Source organism: Pinus tabuliformis, chromosome 4_1 (assembly GCF_031772625.1).
Source record: "Pinus tabuliformis cultivar Carrire ecotype Pingquan chromosome 4_1, CPIR1, whole genome shotgun sequence".
Classification (NCBI taxonomy): Eukaryota; Viridiplantae; Streptophyta; class Pinopsida; order Pinales; family Pinaceae; genus Pinus; species Pinus tabuliformis.
In genome coordinates this window covers 911692918-911716072 of record NC_142303.1, presented here as the reverse complement: position 1 = coordinate 911716072, position 23155 = coordinate 911692918, and positions in this window count along the sequence as shown.

Sequence of the window (23155 nt, the reverse complement as noted above, 5' to 3'; positions counted from 1 at the left end):
GAGTTAATAGTTGCAACAACAACCTTATCCTCCATACACTTCACAAGTTGTTTATCCACCCTATGGTTCTCAAAGGCCTATGACAGGTCAGTATCAACCTTAATGTGGTCAAAAACCACCTTTTTGGGGGAAAAATTCACCTTTGTATGGTCTGAATACCTCTCATTGGGGGAAATATCAAGCTCCTTATGTTCAAAATCTACCACTTTGGGGGAAGAACCCATACCAACAAGGTTTAAATCCACAAGTTGGGCCTTATCGAAGGCCTCCCATTCCTTTCAATCCAAAATTGCCATTTCTAACAACATTGGAGCTACCGGATGTGTCAAGGCTCACAAATGATCCAACACTCCATTCCCCATATTGGCCTCGGGTTCCTACTAAGATTCCTAGCGATTGTTTAAAATTCGGAGGAAATTATAGAGAAGACCCCCAGGCCCACGTTATGACTTACCATTTGTGGTGTTCATCAAATTCTTGGGTTGATGACTCCATTCATCCACTTCTTTTCTAGCAAACCTTGACAGGTGCTACCGTGAAATGGTACATTGAGTTACCTCAAGGTTCCTATCAAGACTTAAACTCTTTGGCAATGGCCTTCCTTACTCACTTCCAGTTACTAGTTTGATATGAAACTGGTACCCATCTACTTACCTCTTTGAAACATAATACTGCTACCCACATCTCTGATCATATCCATTAGTGGAGACATTGGCATCACCTTCTCAAATTTTATATACCTGATGAGATGTTAATTGAATGGTTTACCAAATCATTCCATAATAAAATTTCCAAGGACATAGCTATGGGTGGTTGTGTGATCGAAGATCAAGCCATCACCCATGCTCAATATTTAGATTTGGTATATTCCTAGTCTGGCATGTTATATGGTCTCTTACTTGATGCTCCAAGAACGTCTACGGATCCTGCATCTTCTAAACCTCCAGATGTACCACCTATCGACAGTATTATTGGGTCACTAACTCAAAATTTGAGTAAACCTTCTTCGAAGCAGGAATCCGTTTCAATTACTGCATCCAATCCTCCTTCGAATCCCTCTCCAAAGCCTAGTAAAACCGCCAAGGTTAATGCCATTCAGTCTACCACAAAAGACAAAACCTCCAAAGTTAAAAACATGGGTAAAGGAAAATCCAAATATGATACCCCAAAACAGGATCCTCTGAAATCATTGGCTGATGATGCGTCTAAACATAATCCCAACTATTCTTGCCTCATCTGTGAGGAAGATCGCTATACCAAGGATTGTCCTCGTTGTGCCGAAGTTATTCATTTATTAAAAGGTACCCAAAGGACACTGGCTGTACTAAAAGAACCTTTTCCATTATAGCAAACCCAATTGATAAAACGACCACAATCTTCTCCATCTTTGGGTTCTCAGGTTTTTATGAGTGGAACGCCACCTATTTCTATTTCCATTGGTCAAAAGACTATCTGACTCCTCCCAAACAAGTATTGGAGAAAGAAGTTATTGATAGACCTTCAAATTCTAATCCACCTAGTCCTGGTTGTCTCCATATTGAGAGACCTAGTAATGACTCTGCTATTCGACCACCTCCTAAGGGTGTCCTTCAAAAATCATCTTACAATCCAAATGCTAGAGCTACCCAGCATTACAATATTGTCAAAGATTTAGCTCAAGCACCTTCAACAATGTCTACCTTGGAAGTTCTCCAGAGTTGTCCATTGCAGCAGAAAACATTACTATACACTATAGGAGGAATTGACCCTACTAATTTAAGTCTGATTACCTTTGACTTGGAAAATAATTTTCCACATCAACTTGCCTTCTTAATCCAAGTCATTATCAAAGGGGAGACAATTCACCAGATTGTGGTTGATGAGGGAGATTCCACCTGCATCATGTTTGTCTCATGCTAGAAAGCTATTGGCTCTCCACGTCTCAACCAATCTCCTAAAACCTTAGAAGCGTTCGATGGCAGAGGATCTCATCCTTACGGTATTCTCATGAACTTTCCCATAAAGTTGGAAGGGAAAATCGTTAACTTAGAAGTTGAAGTTGTTGATGCCAATTTGAATTATAAACTTTTACTTGGTCAAAGTTAGAGCCATGGTATGTTTTGCATGGTTTCTACTTTGTTCCATGTGCTCCATTTTCCTCATGAGGGGAAAATAGTCACTTTTGATAAATTAACTATTTTCTCTTCTAGCTCTTCAAATGGCAATGTACCATATGTGGGAAATAATGACATCCCTTATGAGAGTGTTGGGGTGGGTCTTTCTAAAGATTTTTCTCTTGTGGGAAATTTTTCCCTCCCACCTCCAGAAGTCGCTTCCTTCAATATGATATCCATGATATCCACTTCTCACGATCCTTGGATCGTTCCACATCCCAATCAGGTTGATTCTTTTGGTGATGTCATGCCGCTCAACCCAGCAGAACAAGCCTATCACGCTGTCTTTTTGGCTTCCCTGGTCACTTCTAAAAGTCATGCTACTCTTAGTATGCATTTAGACACGTATTCATAATCCCCTTGGCTTGGTTCTTGGGATTCTCTGGATCCCTTGAATGAGACATTTCCCATTGAGGACAGTATCATCGAGGTTATGTCTCTTGAAAAAACTCACTGGAATGATGTCCTTCATCGTGCCTCATTTCTCCCAAGCCTTGGAGATATTTCATCGTGTTTAGATATCTTTGTTTCCCATACTCTGAACCATCCACTTTAAATTCCTATTCTGGTACATGAAGCTTTGTTTTAGGGAAACATTAGGAACATTACTTCTATCTTTCCCATTGACATTTCAGTCCAACCTGAGATTGTGAAAATATTTCAATTGGGGTCATCTTTTTCTTGTAATAAGATTAAGATTTTCTTGCCTTCTCTTATGAGATCTTCTCCCCGAATCTTTACCATTCGCCCATTATCACAATGGGATATTCATCCAATGACTAGTAACCCTCACTTGCTGGGGGGGCATGGAGACATTTATGTGTGTCATTCCACTATTTGGCTGAGTTGATGCTTACATGTCATGCCAATGGTAAAACTCCGATTTTACTCTCTGTTGATCGAGTACCTGAGTCCGCAAATGGGCTCCATTTGAAAAATTTTATGTGTTTTCCTTGTAAATACTTTTGTACATTAGTGTGTTTTCATTAGTGTGCAGTATGGTTTTGGTGTGTTAGTTTTCTTTTGTAAATGTTTTCCTCTATTTACCTCGTGCTCCACTTGGTTTTCAGATGTCATCCAATTGCTATGTCAATTTTACTGATGGTGCTTGTCGTAGTACACATAATCTATCTTCCACTGCATGGGAAATATGTGACCCTAATGGTAAGTTAGTGAACTTACAAGGTATATGTTTAGGTTGTACGACTAATAACATTGCCAAATATAGTGTAGTCATCGAGCTTTTGTCAGAAGCCATCACTCTTGGCATTAGAGAGTTAATGGTAAAACTTGATTCACAATTCACTGTACTACAAATTAATCGACAATATTCACTTAGAAACCCTCAAATTTTGAGAATGTGTTTGTGAGTTTGTCTCTTGGAACAAGACTTTGATTTTATTACTTATCATCACATACCAAGACGCATGAACACATTAATAGATGCATTGGCTAACTATGTGCTAGATAGACATTTGCAAAACTTGTAAATCGTAAAGAAACACATAATAGACATGGTAAATGGTAAATACTCCATATGTATATGTATATATATATATATATATCTATATATATATATATATATATATATATATATATATATATATATATATATATATATATATATATATATATATATATATATATATATATATATATATATATATATATGGAGTATTTTCAAAAGAGTTTGCTACATCAAAATGAAAAAAATTGTGTTATGAGACGCATGTCTTCATAAGCCTACATCAGTGAAGAAAAGTAAACTAGGGTTGGCTATTCACCCACATGGTGCTCATGATAGCACAAAACAACCCTAATCAATCGGCCCAATAGCTGACACAGTCTGGAGGAAACCCCTACAATGTGCCTCTGGTAGTGCAATGGCACCTAATCTATCGAGACATACTTTGGAAGGCCCCTGGTTAAAACTTCCAGGTGACGCTCTACCTTGAAAATCGGATCTACTCCCTCCTTATAAGGAGCCTCCTCAATCTAGTGTGCCACTAGCCTAGCTATCAGAGAAACCCCTGGAGGTCTCTCTAGTCCCACATCTATAAATCACCATAAGTGAAATCTTAGTTGACATAAAAAAAAATCAAAAAACCTTCAAGGTTAATGACGTTCAGTCTACCGCAGAAGACAAAACCTCCAAAGTTAAAAAGAAGGGTAAAGGAAAATCCAAATATGATACCCCAAAATAGGATCTTCTGAAATCATCGGCTGATGATGCATCTAAATGTAAGCCCAACTATTCTTGCCTCATCTGTGAGGAAGATCAATATACCAAGGATTGTCCCCCTTGTGTCGAAGTTATCCATTTATTAAAAGGTACCCAAAGGACACTGGTTGTACTAAAAGAACCTTTTCCATAATAGTTGTTACAGATCCATTTGGGCACATCAACCCCAACTTACAGATCGATACCATTAGGGCTCATAAACCCCAAGTGTAGTTTTTACATGCCCTAAAAGAAGTTAGTCATCATAATGCCTCACTTCCCAAGAAGTTCCATCACTAAAAACATCCAAAAACTACCTCTAAGAAGATTAGCATAGGTAGGCCTTCATTAGGGTGCGCTGCAATGAAAACCATACACTGACAGGGTGCGATGCAGCGCACTTGGTCCCTCTTTGGCCTGCGTTGAACGAATTTGAGTGAACTTCTGTCAGGGTTTGAAGATTCCTTATCCATTGGAAGCCTCAAGAAGTTTATCAATGCCACCTACTCTTTTGAGTTCGCATTTGGATGAAGAAGGGAGTTAGGAAACATCAATCCACTATCCCTTCTTCCATGGAATTGATTTCTAAATTTAGAAAGGCATTCATTATCACCATTGATGGCATAACCTCCTTCATTCACCTATAAAAAGATCACTCATCTAAGAGATAAGGTGCTGGAAATTGTAGAGAGATGCTATTGGTACGAGTTTTGAGCTAATTTCAAGTATTGTTATAGTGTTGAAGTGTCTTGCTTGTCATGAGGTGAAGAGGATGGGATTGACTTGGAAGAGTGTCGCTGTATCGAGCACATATGGGTTGTAATTCTTCCTCTTATCAATAAAGTCTTCAAAACTTTATCCTTACACTTGTGTTATATGTTGATGCTTTCATATGTATATCATGTTCTCAATTCCATGTTATTTATAAGCAATAGATCATTATCATTTTCTTTGATGGGTTCTTGTTTCTGTCTGTGTGCAGGTACTTCTCAAGCGATTTAAGTACGGGAAGGAGCAACGAAATCGGTCAAGGGAGATAAGGAACAAGTAGAAGCTACAAGTAGGTTCTCTGTTCTCTTATTCTATCTATTGTTTACAGGAAAGGTAGAGATTATTTTGTCTGTTGTTTCTAGACCTGCTACTGAGTCTAGAGGGTTAGGCGTTTGTCCAAGAACACTAATTTTTCCCCAAACAAATTGGCGACCATACTGGGGAACAGATTATCCATCTTAGTAGCTTATCAACCTCTTAAGACATTGCTACATACTGTACTTGTGGTCATTCATTGAATTTCAGTCCTTTTTCATTGAAAATTGAGTCAAAACTGTGTCAAAATTGCCTTCAAAATTTCTCATTGTCATCAGCACACTGTCTCTAACTACTGCCTGCACTACAGTGCACTTCCCGCATAGATATAGAGCGATTCAACGCACTGTCTCTGTTGCCTGCACTGATCCCTTGAGGGTCAGTTTCCCATCTAGGAACTGAAAGTTTTTGCCAATTTTCTCTTATTTGAATTAGTTGCTGAATGTCAATGATCTTTTGTCTCTGAAAACAGTTTTTCATCTCCTTAATTTGGCCCTACTTAGACTAGGATTGGTAAATGTTTCTTATGTATTTACTTTATCATTTTCAATCTATAGTCAAAAGTTAGTTTTAATCGATTGATCTTTAGCGAGAGAAAGTGTCGTAAAATCATCTTTTCCTTCGAAAGTTGAATTGTCGTCAAATCTTCATTCATAAAAGATCGATTGGTTGATATGTGCATATGATTAGTCTTTTCGTTGAAAGTGTCGTAATTCCTCATTTCTTTGAAAACGAAAGTGTCGTAGAGTCTTCCTTTCCTTGAAAACAAATTGTCGCAAAATCGTCATTTTTATGAAAAGAGTTTGCTAATCGTTTGTGCATTAGTTTTCCTTTTTGAATCATTCACATTAAGGGAAATTGAAAAGAAATACATGCATCTTGCATTGAAAAGAGTTTGTGTGTGCTAAAAGGAATGGTGTAGGGAATTTGCATTTCTATTGTGATCTTTGTTCTATGATCAAAAGAAATCTATCCCTAAGTAGTTAGGCTATTCATTGTTAAAACTGAATGGAAAGAATGCTTATCATGATAGTTGCATTCCTAGGAATTTCAGAATACATCACGTGGTGAACTCGAAAGGCAAATTCTTAAGCAAGATCAACTTAAAATGAACATCAATTTACCTAATGGAGCATTGTCATTAACAAAAAACATTTAGTGGTCCTAGGCTAGAGATGTGTTCTGGCATCGTTAAACCAAGCAGCTGTTGCTAACTTGTATGCAATACATCCCGAGTGTGATACCTCATTCCATGTACGTGAGTATATTGTAGCTCGTCCACGTACCTTCGGGTATATAGGGCAGTGTTACAATACGTAAAGTATATGGGAATGCTCTCACTGTGCGGTTTTGCATTAGACAGCGCTTATATAGACTGGACCTCCACGTACCTTCGGGTATATATGGGAGGACAACACTAGGTTTCTATCCATCCTTAAGTAACTGATTCAACCTCCTCGTAAATGTGATACACCAAAAAAAGCATTCGGGGAGATTGCCTGCCCATACTTCTTGGTTTCCCAGGAGGTATTCTGCAGTTCACAGTTGCCTGGTAAACCTTTTGCCTAGTTACCCCTTTTTGTTTATTTCTTTTTTGATAATAAAATTAATCAAAAATCGTGGAGTAACATTAACCCAAACCCCGTCTTTCGTGGAGAACACCGAGCCAACCGCCTTTGCCTCCCAAAGCGACACCAATTCAGACAATGCGGTCTCGTTTAACTGAGACTAGTACATCAAGAACTCCTAGTTCTTTATCTAGATTACCTGAAACATTTGTTTCAGTAGCTACATAGACTCCAGTTACTTCGACTATTTCTAGTACATCTGTTCCTAAAGAAGAAGTTTCACAATTACTTGAGGACATTAGCACTAGTCCTAGTGAAACGATAACTGAGGTTGTCCAACAACAAGTTGATACTCAACTTGAAATTGTTCAACAAGAAAGTGCTTTTGAACTTGAATCAGTTCAACCTGAAGTTCATCCAGAATCTATTCCAGTTCAAATAGAAGTTACATCTGAACCTGAAGTTGTTCGAAACCTCCCTTTGAAACTGTTGTTCATTTACCTGAACATCTAGACTTCAAATTTCGACATTCAGAAGTTGTTACCACTCAGACATCAGTAACTATTGAAACTACACTTTCATCAACACCAGAAATCTTTTACGAACCTGACGGTCAAGTCCTTCCACCAGGTTTGATTTCCATAGAGGAGGAATTAGTAGGAGAGTCCACAACTGGAACCTTGTTTCACTTCGGAACTGGGCTTTATCTTTACCCTACTAATCCTAATTACTTTGCTTCATCTGATCCTACTTCCTTTCAAGTACTTGTCGAATCTTTAGGACAACTTTTGGGCCAGTTAACTATGTCTGAACAATTGTTAACATCCCAGACTGTATCATTTGATGCAGCTGCAGCAAAATCTTCTATTGTAACTCCTTCGATGTTTTCTACCACACCTGAGTCGCACCTGTATGGTGAATTTTCCATCCCAATTGGTTATCAATCATTATCAGGAACTCACTCAGGGGTTGCTTCTGCACCATGGTCATCACCCATGTCCTCAAATAGAATTCTACCTAGTTCTTCTCTAATGGGAACTCAACAATTTGATCCTGCACATCATTATCAAGCTGGGAAATCCAGTCAACAAAGACCTGTGTATCCATTAAATACTGGATTGCCACCATATGGAGAGCAATATGCTTATTCATCGTATCCTCCTTATTCCGGAGGACAACCATAGGGTAATTTCCCACAATATTCAAGTAAACCTGGAATTAGAGTTTGTCAATGGAAAATAGCAATGCCAACTCAACCAAGGCTTGTGTATCCAACGCAACCAATGCAAATTGTGTCAACTATTCCTACTACAATTGTTGTTACCACTGTGCCACAGTCACAAGCTCAAACGGTTGTATCTCAACCAATAAAAACTAATCCTTCTTTCTTGCAACCACAAGTTTCAAGTCAAGAGGTTCAAGTTTCTCAAGTTGTTATAAAACAACCACTTCTTTCTGGAGCTCAGCAACAACCTCAGGTTAGTATACCTTTATTTGGACTGACCCAGGCTTACACTAGTATAGTTGATTCACAACCTGGTCAACCTTTCATTGCTAGGCAACAACAGTTGGTGCAACAATTGTGGTTGCCACAATTCCAACAACCCCAGTTCCAATAGTTCCAACCTCAGTTTGGACTTGGTTCACAAGCTCAACCTAGTTTTGGTCAATATCAAGCTTACCAAGGTCTTGGGCAACAAGGCTTTGCAGGTTATGGACAACCACAAATTTAGTCTGGTTATCAACCACCTTATACTGGTTTTGTTCAATAACCATACCAAGGTTACCAAATGAAGATGCCCTATGTTGGTATGCAAAGACCTATTACACAGGCAATTCCATCATATCTTGGGTATGCTCAACCTGACTTGAATTGACAGTTGCCATTCGTAGCAACTTTAGAATTACCAGATTTAAACCGGCTCACCAATGATCCAATTGCATATGCACCTTGGTGGCCGGTAATTCCACATAAGTTACCATCTGATATTCCAAAGTTTAATGGAAATCCTGGAGAAGACCCATCGAATCATGTTATGACCTTTCATTTATGGTGTTCATCCAACACTTTGAATGATGATTCGATCAGACTTTGTCTTTTCCAAAGAACACTTACTGGTCCAGCTGCTAAATGGTACATTGAATTACCGAGAGCTTCTTTTGATAACTTCACCACTTTAGCCACTACCTTTTTGACCCACTTCCAGTTACCTATTAGATACAAGATTGGAACGGAGCTCTTAACCAAATCTAAACAAACTACTGCTACCCATATCTCATATCATATTCATGAGTGGCGGCGCCATTATCGAATGGTTAAGACATATGTTCCCGATCAGCTATTAGCTGAGTGGTTCATAAATTCCTTGTTTCCATCAATCACCGAGGATGTGGCAAAAGGAGGAGTCGTCACAGAAGAGCAAGTTATCGCTTGTGCCCAATACTTAGATTTGATTTACACACAATCCGGCACACTCTATGATAAAATTCCCGATGCACCTAGACCAGCTTTCACTGTTCCACCACCTCCACAATCGAGTAGGGACTCTCATGCCGACGACGGTGTGATCGGTTCTTCAAGCACACAGGTGGCAAGAAGACCATTTTGTCAAACTCTTGCTATTTCTAATCAAGATACCAATGCATCAGAAAACACTCATGCCTCAAAGATTAATGCCGTGTCATCTGACAAAGGCAAAAATCCAAAGCAACCAGGAGGTAAGAAAAAGGGGAAGAATAACAAAAAGAAACAAGAAAATTCCTCTCTAGAGAAATCATTTGAATCCCCTACCACGACAAGGAAACCTCGTTATCCATGTCTGATATTTAATGACGAGCATTATACAAGAGATTGTCCACATCGCTCTGAGGTCTCTAAACTTTTAAGGACTTCAACCACCTCAGCAGTGTTGACAGATCCGTTTCCTACCCTAGAGACACATTTGGTTGCAACTGACAATGCTTCCACATCCCAAGTACTCATGTTATCCATCACAAATCCACAAAACGATGTTTTGGTGTCAACAAGAAACAAAGATTATGGAAATCTGTCGTCGTCGAATAACCAGGCCACTGATCAACCTAGTACTTCGACCTCGACTTCACCTGAAGTTATTCCACCAATTGTACCTAAATTGACAATAAAGCCACCAAAGGGAGTTGTGCACAAATCAACATTCAATCCTCGTGCTCGAGCAGCTCAAAACTATAATATAGTGGAAGATCTGGCTCAATCACCTTCCGCTATGTCAACACTCGAGGTGTTGCAAAACTGTCCCTCCCAGAAACAAGCTTTATTGTCAGCAATAGGTGGAATAGATCCTACAGATTCGAATCTTGTGGTTTTTAACCATGCGGGATATTCACCATAGTTACCGGTGCAATTAGCTTTCCTAATACAAGTAAAAGCTCTCAATAAGAATGTTCATCGAACTCTTATTGATGAGGGGGCATTTGTGCATGAGCTGCTGGAAAACACTTGGTTCACCGCCTTTGTCACGATCACCAACTACATTAAATGCCTTTGATGGAAGAACATATACTCCATATGGGATTTTAACTAACCTGCAAATCGAAGTAGGAGACAAGACAGTTACTGTTGACGTTGAGGTAGTTGACAGACTCCTTGATTACAACATTTTACTAGGAAGGCCTTGGGTATCTGCTATGGCTACTGTCATTTCCACGCACTTTCGTAAAATTGCATTCCCTTTCAAGGGAGGAATCACAATCATTGATCAGCTAGCCTTCTTTGCCAATAGTTCACAGGCTACAGGAAGCATTCCGTTGATACACGGAAACCCACTGTCACTTCAAAGTGTTGGAGTAGGTCTCCTTACAGATCCTTCCCTGATGGGCACTTTCACCCTCCTGTCACCATCTGGTTTAGTGGAAGTGGCAAGAGTGGAGACTTGCAACATGATTTCTTCTACATCATCTGATTTTACGAAGATTTCCAACAACTTTGAAATTGATGGTCATAGTGAGGGGTTGTCATTCAACCCCATTGAATCATCATAGTAAACAATTTTTCAGGCTTGTGTGGAAAACCCTAATCCACACTCAACAATTGTATGGGTAGATAGGTCGTTAGAATATGGTACCTCTTCGGATTCTTTTTCACATATACATTCAATGGATGAAGGAATTGTCAAATCAATGATGATAAGAGAGACACCGTGGGAGGATTATCATAATCGTTCCCACCTTCGAGATGACAATGAAGATTATTCAGATGAACTAAATCACCCATTGATCCTTGATTTCTTGTCAAATTCTGTAAATACTGTAGATTCTGAGCGTAATTTGTCCAACATAGAAGAAACGATTTCTATAAACATTTCAACCAAGCCTAACATTGTAGAAAATATTCATGTTGACAAATCCTGTTCTCCTTTGGAACTTGATATTTACTGTGCTCTTTTTCGCAAATTTCGAGATATCTTTGCATTTTCTTATGAGGAGATGTCGGGCATTGACTCAAGTATTGTTGAACATGAGATTAAAATGTACCTTGATGTCAAACCAGTACAACAGCGGATTCGACCTATTCATCCTAAGAAAGCCGCTGCTATTAAAGCAGAGGTTGAAAAACTTTTGCGTGTTGGCCTCATTTTCCCTGTACCTCTTACTGATTGGGTATCTAATATTGTTCCAATGATGAAAAAACAAGGGACAATTCGAGTGTGCGTCAATTATAGGGATGCAAATCAAGCATGTCCAAAGGATAATTATCCTACACCTTTTATCGACCAAATTATTGACGAATGTGTTGGATGTGAAATCTTTTCATTCATGGATGGATTTTCTGGCTACAATCGAATCAATATCCGCCCACAGAACCAATCGAAAACTGCTTTTATATGTCCGTGGGGTACATTCGTTTATCGAAAGCTACCTTTTGGTTTGAAGAATGCAAGGGCTACATTTCAGATGGCAATGAATTATGCCTTCCATGACATCAAGCACATTGTTCAACCTTATCTTGATTATTTGCCTGCTCATTCGCGAAAACAGACCGATCACCCGCAACATTTGAGAGCAATATTCTTACGATGTCGACACTACAAGATAAGACTCAATCCACATAAATGTGTGTTTTGTGTTGGCTCTGGTCGATTGCTTGGATTTGTAGTTTCAAAAGATGGAATTCGACTCGATCCCATTAAGGTTCAGGCAATCCTTGACTTGCCTCCACCTTCAAACTTGTTACAGATATAGAGACTTCAAGGGAAGGCAAACTTTCTAAGGAGGTTCATTCCAAACTATGCTAAATTAGCTAAAGGTTATACACATCTGTTAAATAAAGGAATACCCTTCCATTGGGACCAAGTTGTGCAAGCTTCTTTTGATGCTCTCAAAGATTCCCTGATTAGAGCATCATTAATGTATGCCCCAAACTATCAAAAAGACTTTTTCCTGTATCTCACCACTGGAGATACAACCATTGGTATGGTTTTAGTTCAAGAAGAAAGTGGAACTAAACATCCTATTTATTATTTGAGCTGTAATCTCAACGATACATAAAGTAAGTATTCATACGTCGAAAAGTTAGCCTTGGTAGCCGTTCAAGCTGTGCAGAGATTTCGTCATTACATCCTCCTTCGCAAAACTACCATTATATCAAATTGCAACCCTATAACATACATTTTGTCACGTCAATTGCTGGGGGGGATATTCTAAATGGATAGTTATCTTGCAAGAGTTTGATTTGGAATTCAACAAATCTAAATCAAAGAAATCTCTTGTCTTTGCCAAGTTACTTTGAGATCTTCCCTCATCCTCCAATGATTTAACATCAGAAGCATCAATCTTAGATGAGTCTTTGTTTCTTATCTCCTCAAGTGATCCATGGTATGGAGATATACTGGCCTATCTCTAGACCCAAGCTTTTCGGCCTACTACCTCTAACTCTGAACAACAACATACTCGATACCAAGCCAAAAATTATTTAATCATTGGTGATACACTTTATCGTCGTGGTGTCGATACGATATTACGTAGGTGCCTTACTCATGAGGAGGCCGAAAAAGCTTTGAATGAGTGTCATTCAAGTGCTTGTGGGGGCATTTATTTGGTTACACAACTGCATAGAAAATTCTATGTGCTGGTTACTTCTGGCCAACCGTATTCAAAGATTGCATCCTTGTTGTCAAAAGTTGCCTTGCTTGCCAGATATTTGATCGTAAAACCAGATTACCACCTGCACCACTGCATCCAGTGGTTGCTATTGGCCCATTCACAAAAAGCGTCATTGACTTTATGACATGTAACCCCACCTCAGTCGGGGGGCATGGGTATATTATAGTCGTCGTTGACTATTTTACCAAATGGGCTAAGGCGATGCCAACATTGAACAACAGTGGCAAAACGGCTGCTCTGTTTTTTTTCAACCATGTCTTTGTCAGGTTTAGTATACCACAAGCTATAGTTATAGATCATGGGTCGTATTTTCACAATCACATGATGCTCGAATCAACTGCCAAATTAGGACTGTCACATGATAGTTCTACTCCATACTACCCGCAAGCTAATGGACAAGTTGAGGCTATCAACAAAGTCCTTAAGCACATGTTGCAAAGAATGATTGGAGTTCATAAAAGGAATTGGCATTTAATCTTGTACTTGGCTTTGTGGGCATATCGAACCTCAGTGAGAAATGCGACCAGATTTACGCCTTTTCAGTTGGTGTATGGTTTGGAAGCAGTCTTACCAATCCAATGTGAAATCTCGTCTCTCAGACTCGCGATTGACCTGCTACCTGCCAATTCTGAAGGAGAAGCGTGTTTCTCAGAGTTAATCCATCTGGATGAAACTCATCGTGATGTTGCAGTGGCTAATGAGGCGCATAAAAAATGCATCAAGGCTCAATATGATAAAAATGTTAAGCCTCGTGTCTTCTCAGAAGGTGACCTGGTCTTGCTTTACGATCAGGATTCTGATAAACTTGGAGCGGGAAAATTTTAACCACTATGGATGGGCCCTTACATTGTTAAACGTGTGTTGACGAAAGGTGCCTACAAGTTAGCAGACTATGATGGGATTCCATTGTCACAGCCCTGAAATAGGTTGTACCATAAATGTTACTATGCTTAGTTAAGTGTAGTAAAACTCACTGTATATATGCTTTGATTTCATTTGTGTGTATGTTTCTTTTAGAGTTTTTTATTTGGTTAGGTAATCCACTTTGCGTTTGTTGCAGATGTCGAACTTTTCGGAACCATTTGTTGGTTATGCCAATGGAGCTAGTCGTAGTATGCAAAATTTATCTTCTACAGCATGGGCCATTTTCACTCCAAGTGGCAAGTTAGTGAGTTTAAGAGGGATATGTATTGGACAATCGACAAACAATATTGCTGAGTATAGCGCGTTGATTGAACTCCTCTCTGATGCCATTTCACTTGGCATACGCCGAATCATCATTAGGATAGACTCACAACTTGTCGTACTACATCTTACTGGCGTCTATACTATCTAAAACCTAGCAATTCATCGCATGTTCCTTAGAGTTTGTATTTTGGAAAGGTATTTTGAGTTTATTCAATATCAACATATTTCCAGAAATCTAAACACATTAACTGACTCTCTAGAGAATTATGTGTTAGATAGACATTTACGATATATGTAAAGTAAACATTTTTCAATTCACATCATCATTTGAATAGGATTGCATCACTTAACCATAATAAAACTCTGAAAGTCAAATAGATAGTTATATATAAGTTTTACAAATAGTTTGTGTCCAAGACAAAAATTGGTCATCTGACCCAAAAAACTCAAAAATGTATGCGAAAAATATCTAAGTAGACTAATTCTGCTCATGATAACAGGTCACAGCCTCTGCTATCATGCGTAGGAGTCTCATCCAACGACTCGACATGCCAATGGTGTGGCGCTGCAATTGCATAGGTAACTCCTTGATCCAGACATCCGGAATACCTAAGGTCAAACCCTCTATGTGATCCTGTAGCTGGGCCAATGTCTCTGCTAAATCCAAGTCTCAGAGAACTTCTCTCCCAACAGCTCTCTGTACTAGCACACCTGCCTCTTATCGATGTCCTCCAAGTCGAACAGGTCCAACATCTACATACATATAAAAATATTTGTTTAGTCTTGGAAATAATAAGAAAACACAAAAAAGTAGAAACTTTAAAAGAAAAAACACTTTGGTCAATCAATTTACCAATAGCACTCCACTACGCTCCAACCAGTAACATTAGATCTGGATCACCATGGAAATCCATTCTTGAATATGGATATTCTGTGAAGGTCATGTCCTGGCGGTCAAACCACTCAAAGAAAGCAAGGGTAAACGAGATCAATGACTAGCCAGCATGCCTAGCCATAAGATCCACCCACCTCTGCATCTGTGGGTCTCTAGGTCTAGGTACTCCCAGTGAGATGTTTTGTGGTTGCATGAGTGGAATTCTCTCCAAGGCAAAAGAAATCAAGATAGAACCATAACCAAAAAATTTTGTCTTTCCATTCTTTACCTTGGTCAATTGTTCTTTCATGGATGAAAGAACTGCCTCACACCAGTTAAACACCTTTAGCTCCAAACACTCTAAAGCATATTGCATATATGACCTATTTTCCAAGTGTAAAGTTGTGCTGCCAGCTAGTTTGGCGAGGGTAAAAAGGATTGTTCTCAACGGTAAATCACTAACATCCCCGATGTCGATCTTTCCGTCTCTGCTAGATTGAGCTCCTTCCCGGCAGAACTGTCGTATATAATCTCTCACTGATTCACCTCCTCTGGTAAATCCTGATAATGAGATGGGGGCACCCCGCCTCGACAGTCCAGTTAGAAAGTAAATATCATCGATGGTAAAGGGGATCATTTTTCCCGCATGCTGGATAATGGAAAAGACTTCAGCAACCCACAATTCCTTAAGGCATCAACTGTTCCCTGAATATTTAGGGCAATCATATCTTGTTCTTCATGCTCTTGTTCTCTCCATATAATCACCATTTTGATCTAATGAATGTCTGAAATGCAACCATTAGACAAATTAGGATCCATTTTTTGCAAAAATAGTGGAAAATTTGGGAGAAAATAGCTGTCAAAATTTGGTTTTTGCACCCATCGCACCCCTCCCTTAGAGATAGTGCGTTGCAATGCATACAGCCTTCTAGGTGTATGCAATGCGGCGCACCTTTCGATATATAAAGGGTGCACTGATCCAGAGTGCGAAAAATGAAACCCTAGGGGCCTTAAAAACCAATTTTTTTTTCTTAAAACTGAAAATAAATGGAATTAAATGGAAGGGAATAACGATAACTCCTACCTAGCCTAGACGACACGAGAAATGGTCCATTGAATCCTCCACAATCAGTGAGTGAAGTTTGAGGTAGAAAACTGCTCCAGAGCACCAAAATCAAAGGGTAAAAGTGAAATGGTAAAAATGAACGTTAAAACTTGTTTTTATGTTTATTTCTTGCACGTTAATCGAGTAAACATTGGTTTTTATTCATTTTACCCATTTGAACATGTGTTTTTAATCCTCTTTGATGGATTTTTGAGTAGGTTTAACAACTGAAAGCAGAATTTGACGTGCTCGAGTGTAAATTGAACTTCTTTGACCACAAAGCAAACTTTTGTCTCTTTTTCGAGATTTGTTAAAAACGAAAAATAAACCCCTTAGAGTCCTCTTTAAACTCTTTTCAGACTCTCTAAATATGAAAAGATTGTCGAGCACTTGTCTATTCCAACTCGTTGAAAGATTGGAAACGATATCTCTCTTGTATTATTTTACGCTTTTTCGGACTTGAGAGATTATTTTACGAAAAATAACTAATGGAGTTTCCTTTTCGTCCCTTTTAAAAATCTCTAAACATGAAAAGGACCGAGTTGTCTTTGTCGTTAAACTCGTTAAAAACGTCAAATAGCGACAAGCTTGTCCATCTAGACAAGGTCGAGTTTCACCTTCACTAGACTCGTTAAAGCATCAAATAGCGATGGATTCGCCCGAAGGGTGAATTATACAACAAGCATAGGTTATCCTCCTCAAGCTTGATAAAAATAAAGAGGTACTAGTCAGCAATGACTGGGGAAAAAGGAAAAAGTTGAGAAAACTTTATGGTAGCAAGTCGCTCTTGAACATGACACTTTCACTTCATCTCCGTGACTATTTGGGTTGGGTTATCTACTTGATGGTTATCACACCATTGGTCTATCATACCATTCATTACTTGGTTTTGGGTCAATGCTGCCAATTCATTTAGTGTCGCCAATATGTTCAAGAGAAGTCATTCAGTTCAAACTTCATCCTTTGCAATACCGAAAACCTTCAATTTCATGACCATCATTCCTGAACCTTGTGTCGTCAGTCGATTTTTCATCTTCAAAATCATTTACCTCATTTCATGTCGTAGATGTGGGATACATCAAGGCCCTCCTACGACGAATTGCTTCTTGTCGACATCAGCACATAATCCAAGAAGTTGACTCAGAAACACCTATTCAGTACCTTGAAGCTTGCATACATCAATGGCAGGTTTCTCGCTTCCGGCAATAGGTTGACATCAATGACCTTCAACCGAAAGACTTTTTATGGTGTTCGACATCAAATCATTTTTTCACACCATGCGAAATGTGCTATAGTACCTTGAGGGTCATTATCATTATCGGTGATTCCTCTCGCGTCTGTTAATGGCTTACATCATTGGCTGGTAATTAGACAATGTCTTTCCATGTTCGACTTCAGAACATCTATTCACATGGTTAGACTTGTACTTGAGCAAAAGATTGAACGAGATTGAAGACCCCAGATCTAGTTCCATCCATCCGGGCTGCGATATTTTCAAGAGTACTAAATCAAATGTACAATGGCCTTACATTCATGGTCAACCATTCATGGGTCTATATCTGTAGATGACTATATTTGTAAATGTAATGAAATTTTACAAGCTGAGCATGGGTTTGCCTTCCCTCAGCTAGTTCATGAGAAAAAATCAAATTATCATGATATATGTATTGTAATTGATGCAGGTCACCTTTCGTTTCAAAACCTCCTCTCCTCATGATAAAGCATTTCACTCGACATATATATTTACAACTTCATGCTTTAGGGGGCAACTGTTACAGATCCATTTGGGCACATTAACCCCAACTTACAGATCGATACCATTAGGGCTAATCAACCCCTATTGCAGTTGTTACATTCCCTAAAAGAAGTTAGTCGTCAGAATGCCTCACTTCCCAAGAAGTTCCATCACTGAAAACATCCAAAAACTACCTCTAAGAATATCAGCGCAAGTAGGACTTCATTAGGGTGCGCTACAATGAAAACCATACACTGACAGGGTGCTATGCAGCGCACTTGGTCCCTCTTTGGCCTGTGTTGAGCGAATTTGAGCAAAATTTCGTGAGGGTTTGAAGATTCCTTATCCATTGGAAGCCTCTAGAAGTTTCTCAATGCCACCTACTCCCTTAAGTTCGCATTTGGATGAAGAAGGAAGTTAGGAAACATCAATCCCCTATCCCTTCTTCCATGGAAATGATTTCTAAATTTAGAAAGGCATTCATTATCACCATTGATGACATAACCTCCTTCATTCACCTATAAAAAATCACTCATCTAAGAGATTAGGTGATGGAAATTGTAGAGAGATGCTCTTGGTATGAGTTTTGAGCTAATTACAAATATTTTTATAGTGTTGAAGTGTCTTGCTTGTCATGAGGTGAAGAGGATGGGATTGAATTGGAAGAGTGTCGCTGGATTGAGAACATATCAGTTGTAATTCTTCCTCTTATCAATAAAGTCTGCGAAACGTTTTCCTTATGCTTGTGTTATATGTTGATTCTTTCATATGTATATCATGTTCTCAATTCCATGTTATTTATAAGCAATAGATCATTGTCATTTGCTTTGATGGGTTCTTGTTTCTGTCTGTGTGCAGGTACTTCTCAAGTGATTTAAGTACAAGAAGGAGCAACGGAATCGGTCAAGGGAGATAAGGAACAACCGGAAGCTACAAGTAGGTTCTCTGTTTTATTATTTTATCTATTGTTTATAGGAAAGGTAGAGATTACTTTGTCTATTGTTTCTAAACCTGCTACTAAGTCTAGAGGGTTAGGCATTTTTCCAAGAACACTAAATTTTCACAAAACAATAGCAAACCCAATTGGTAAAACAACCACAATCTTCTCCATCTTTGGGTTCTCAGGTTTTTATGAGTGGAACGATGCCTATTTCTATTTCCATTGGTCAAAAGAATATCTGACTCCTGCCAAACAAGTTTTGGAGAAAGAAGTTATTAATAGACCTTCAAATTGTAATCCACCCAGTCCTGGTGCTCTCCATATTGAGAGACCTAGTAATGACTCTGCTATCTGACTACCTCCTAAGGGTGTCCTTTAGAAATCATCTTACAATCTGAATGCTAGAGCTGCCCAACATTACAATATTGTCAAAGATTTAGTTCAAGCACCTTCAGCAATGTCTACCTTGGAAGCTATCCAGAGTTGTCCATTGTAGCAAAAAACATTACTATACGCTATAGGAGGAATTGAACCTACTGATTTAAGTCTGATTATCTCTGACCTAGAAAATCATTTTCCATGTCTTCCACATCAACTTGCCTTCTTAATCCAAGTCATTATCAAAGGGAAGACAATTCACCAGATTGTGGTTGATGAGGGAGATTCCACCTGCATCATGTTTGTCTCATGCTGGAAAGCTATTGGCTCTCCACGTCTCAATAAGTCTCCTAAGGCCTTATAAGTCTTTGATGGCAGAGGATCTCATCCTTACGGTATTCTCATGAACTTGCCCATAAAGTTGGAAGGGAAAATCATTAACTTATAAGTTGAAGTCGTTGACACCAATTTGAATTATAAGCTTTTACTTGGTCAAAGTTAGAGCCATGATATGTTTTGCGTGGTTTCTACTTTGTTCCGTGTGCTCCATTTTCCTCGTGAGGGGAAAACAGTCACCGTTGATCAATTAACTATTTTCTCTTCTAGCTCTTCAAATTGAAATGTACCATATGTGGGAAATAATGACATCCCTTATGAGAGTGTTGGGGTGGGTGTTTCTAAAGACTTTTCTCTTGTGGGAAATTTTTCCCTCCCACCTCCAAAATTCACTTCCTTCAATATGATATCCATGATATCCACTTCTCACGATCCTTGGATCATTCCACATCCCAATCAGGTTGATTCTTTTGGCGATTTCATGCCGCTCAACCCAGCAGAACAAGCCTATCAAGCTGTTTTTTGCTTCCGCGGTCACTTCTAAAAGTCATGCTACTCTTAGTATGCATCTAGACACTATTCATAATCCCCTTGGCTTGGTTCTAGGGATTCTCTGGATCCCTTGAATGAGACATTTCCCACTGACGAGAGTATCACTGAGGTTATGTCTCTTGAAAAAACTCCCTGGAATGATGTCCATCATCGTGCCTCATTTCTCCTAAGCCTTGGAGAGATTTCATCATGTTTAGATATCTTTATTTCCTATACTCTAAACCATCCAATTTAAATTCCTATTCTGGTACATGAAGTTTTGTTTGAGGGAAACATTGGGAACATTACTTCTATCTTTCCCATTGACATTTCAGTCCAACCTGAGATTGTCAAAATATTTCAATTGGGGTCATCTTTTTCTCGTAATAAGATTAAGATTTTCTTGCCTTCTCTTGTGAGATCTTCTCCCTGAGTCTTTACCGTTCACCCATTATCACAATGGGATATTCATCAAATGACTAGTAACACTCACTCTCCCCGGGGGCATGGATACATTTATCTGTGTCATTCCACTATTTGGCCGAGTCGATGCTTACATGTCATGCCAATGGTAAAACTCCGGTTTTACTCTCTGTTGATGGATTACCTGAGTCCGCAAATGGACTCCATTTGAAAAATTTTATGTGTTTTCCATGTAAATACTTTTGTACATTAGTGTGTTTTCATTAGTGTGCAGTATGGTTTTGGTGTGTTAGTTTTCTTTTGTAAATGTTTTCCTCTGTTTACCTCGTGCTCTACTTGGTTTGCAGATGTCATCCAACTGTTACATCGATTTTACTGATGGTGCTTGTCGTAGTACACATAATCTATCTTCCACTGCATGGGAAATATATGACCCTAATGGTGAGTTCGTGAACTTACAAGGTATATAATTAGGTTGTACGACTAATAACATTGCCAAATATAGTGCAGTCATCGACCTTTTGTCAGAAGCCATCACTCTTGGCATTAGAGAGTTAATCGTAAAACTTGATTCACAACTCATTGTACAACTTAATCAACAATGTTCACTTAGAAACCCTCAAATTTTGAGAATTGATTTGCGAGTTCATCTTTTGTAATAAGAGTTTGATATTATTACTTATCATCAATGAAGTAAAGTAAACTAGATTTGGATATTTTCCCACGTGGTGCTCATGATAGCACAAAACAACCCTAATCACTCGGCCCAACAGTCGACGCAGTGTGGAAGAAACCCCTAAAGTGTGCCTTTGGTAGTGTAATGCACCTAATCTATCGAGACATACTCTGGAAGGCCCCTGGTTAAAACTTCCAAGTGACGCTCTACCTTGAAAATCGGATCTGCTCCCTCCTTGCAAGGAGCCTCCTCAATCTAGTGTGCCACTCACCTGGATATCAGAGAAACCCCTGGAGGTCTCTTTGGTCCCACATCTGTAAATCATCACAAGTGAAATCTTAGTTCACATAAAAAAAATTCAAAAACTTCAAAATTAGGTTTTTACTTAAATCGATCCACTGTGCGTCAGGTGGAAGTGGAAGATCTGGATCTCCTTGGAAATTTGTGCCTGTATATGCCCAATCATCAACCATGATTAACTGCTTAAGTAGCCATGACGAGGCATTAGCTCACCCCATCTGAGTAATCATGTATCTCTAGGCACTGACGCATCCACTTCTATCCACTGATAATGAAACAATGGCACACGTTCCAAGGAGAACGTCACCAAAATGGATTTGAAACTGAATTGTTTTAGACTCCCTGACTTGCACTTGGTAAGTTGGCACTTCATGCAAACCAAAAAACCATCACTCCATTTGAAGACCATGGGATTCAGACACTCAATTGCATGTTGGAAATGATATTTTATTGCCTCATGCAATGCTTGCACCCCAGCTACTCAGGCCATAGTATGCAGGATTGTTCGTAGTGGGAGATTTGTGATGGTATTTATATCAGTCTCCCCACTTTGGGTCTTTTTTATCCTTGGAAAATGCCTTGCAATCAGCATATCCGTGCTCTCTCCTCCAATGCGGGAGCTAGACAACTGAATCTGTTGTCCCTTTCTAGACAACCCAATAATGAAATAAATGTCGGCAACATCTATTTCGAGCTCTTGGTCCCCAGTCATGAAGAGTTGGCGATCTACATCCCACCAACTAATCAGATGTTGCAATAACTTAGGTTGAGATCTAATCCCAATAATCTTGAAGAACTTGAGCAAACCACATGCTCGTAGGGAATCAACACAGTCTTGATCCTGAGCAACCTGATAGTCTTTAGCTTCATGTCCTCTTTCTTTCCATTTAACCACCATTTTGGACTAATTATCCTGTGGAAAATCAATAAAACAACATTTCATGAGATTCCATGGAGACAAAATCCAAGATAAACCATTTAAAATGGAGGATTTCACATAAAAAATTTACCTCAATGCCAGCGTGATTGTGTATGAATTTTCTTGCATTGCCAGTGCGAGGGCCTAATTGACCATAGGGTGAGCAGCGCAAGTTCAATGTGTAAAACCCACGCTGGTCACCCTCGACATAAAATTTTTGCATTTCCTCCTTGCAGCCTAAACTATGGATGAAAATGCATGAAATTAGTGCCAAAATGAAGGGAAGGGACATATCTGTTACCTGCAACAAGCGGCTTGGAAAATGGTGTCTGGGATTGATCATGCTCCTTGCCTGAAAATCGAGGTAAAATGAGGTAAAATGCTCTGAGAAATGCAGATTAGTGAAATGGTAAAAATAATTTTCTTTTTTCCCTTTTTATAAGTTCAAAATAATATTTTTACCAAATTAGGGCATATGTCACTCATTTTTTAATATTTTTTCTCAAAATTGGTAATGTGTGTTTCGTTGTGCAGTGACAGGTCATACATTCTTGGTAACAGTGATTTATTTTGACTGATTC